The sequence below is a fragment of the Triticum urartu genome, unplaced genomic scaffold (genome assembly GCF_003073215.2).
Source record: "Triticum urartu cultivar G1812 unplaced genomic scaffold, Tu2.1 TuUngrouped_contig_6810, whole genome shotgun sequence".
Taxonomy (NCBI): Eukaryota; Viridiplantae; Streptophyta; class Magnoliopsida; order Poales; family Poaceae; genus Triticum; species Triticum urartu.
Window position 1 is genome coordinate 4,188 of NW_024117602.1, and position 2,002 is coordinate 6,189.

At 52.0% G+C, this 2,002-nt stretch overlaps 1 pseudogene; it reads left to right on the forward strand.

Annotated features, from left to right (window-relative positions):
- The first annotated feature begins 1,233 nt into the window (after positions 1 to 1,233).
- On the forward strand, positions 1,234 to 1,982 carry LOC125531109 (annotated as a pseudogene).
- Positions 1,983 to 2,002: the final 20 nt, after the last annotated feature.

Sequence of the window (2,002 nt, forward strand, 5' to 3'; positions counted from 1 at the left end):
GGCGCATACTCCAGGACTTAGAGGTGGTCTTCGTCACGCTTACTCTCAGATGTAACCGTCTTATGTGTAAACCTTATGTACCCCTGGTATATATATAATACAGAGGGTTAGGACCCTAGAAGACTACCTAATACACACTCGATCTAGTGGTAGATCAAAATGTACTTTGTACCCATCGATATACAATTAAATCAACACGTAGGGTCTTATCTATTCGAGAGAGCCCGAACCAGGGTAAATACGGTGTCCATGTTACCATCGTGCAAGGACTACCAGCTCTAGACCCTCTATCGGAGATCTGCTGGATTTGACTCCATCACTTTTGACTGGTGCAACTTCTTTTTCAGTCACACACTTCTTCCTTTTTTCAGAGGTCTTGGTCAATGTTCCTGACCTCTCAATCACGAAGGGAATGTCATCGGTATTCTTATCAGCTTTCTCCACTTTGCCTCTTGCATATTTTTTGGTGGCCTGTAGCACCTTTGAGGACAAGGGGCTTGAGATGGGAGCACCCAAGATAGCTTTCTTATCATACTGAATTTCATCAACACTTTCTTCTGGACGGTTTTACTCCGAAGCATTTCCATCAGAGTTTTCCTCGGAAAAGTATTCTTCTTCCTGAGAAGACTCGATTGCGGCCTTCTTACTACGGTCCTTGTATTTTAGCTTTATAAAAACGCCATAGCAAAATAGCAGTGTAGCAGGAGGAAGTAAGGGTTGTATGTGTCTTAGTTTGGTCAAAATATCCATATTGTTACACAAAAACTGTCAAATTCAAATTTTGTTTGATTCTTCCAGACGAAAAAGTCCAAAATTTACTGAAACCGGTCATTTCGGCCCATCCTGGAAAAAAAATCAGAATCGAGGAAAACAAAACCTTGTGGTGAGGATGGACGAGGCAGTTGCTTATGCCGAGCCTCGCGTACAAGTGTTTTTGTCGAAAAATTTCGAACTGCCTCTATGAGCCGAGGTTTTTTTTAGTCCGTGCTAAGCCTAGGGCTCTTGGGATGCCATGTGTTTTTGGCTTATGCCAGTAGAGTATGTAACATGAGTTTTCCCATGGTGGCCGCTTCGCCATACACCAAATATCCAAATCTCTACACCTAACCCAAACCCATCACCTCAGAATCCACTATATACTAAGCCTAGCTAGCTCTGTATGTAGCTCACTCACTTGTACAATAACACTTGACGTCTTCACCGGCCATAACGCACGTAAACAAGGCGAGAGAAATGGAGACCGTGTCATGGTGGGTTGGAGGCTTCCTCGGCAAGTACCCGGAGATCATGGTGTCGTTCGCTTGCTTCTTGTTCTTGCTGTTCTTCAGGTTTCGCCAGCGGGACGGGCTGCCGACCAACTGGCCGGTGGTCGGCGCGTTGCCGGCGATCACCGTCAATGCCGGGCGCGTGCACGGGTGGGTCACCGAGTTCCTGCGGGTGGCTCGCCGGTGGACGTCCTTGTCACGGCCAACCCGGCGGACGTGGCGCACGTCTTCACGGCCAACTTCGGCAACTATCCCAAGGGCGAGGACTTCGCTGCCGTGTTCGACGTGCTCGGCGACGGCATCTTCAATGCCGACGGCGAGTCGTGGGCGTTCCAGAGGCGCAAGGCGCACGCGCTGCTCTCCGACCCGAGGTTCCGTTCTGCCGTCGCCGCGAGCACCGCGCGCAAGCTCGGCGAGGGGCTCGTGCCGCTCCTCGACGGCCTTGCGGCCACGTCCAAGGTCGTTGATCTGCAGGACGTGTTCATGCGGCTAACATTCGACCTCACGGCGATGTTCGTGTTCGGTGTCGACCCCGGCTGCCTCGCCGCCGACTTCCCGCGAGTGCCATTCGCCGCGGCCATGGACGAGGCCGAGGCGGTGCTGTTCTACAGGCACGTGACGCCCGTACCCTGGCTGAGGCTCCAGACCTACCTAAACATTGGCCACGAAAGGAAGATGGCCAAGGCTCGGCAGGGGCCTGACGCGGCCCTCGCGGAGGTTGTTTCGCCGCGCCCATG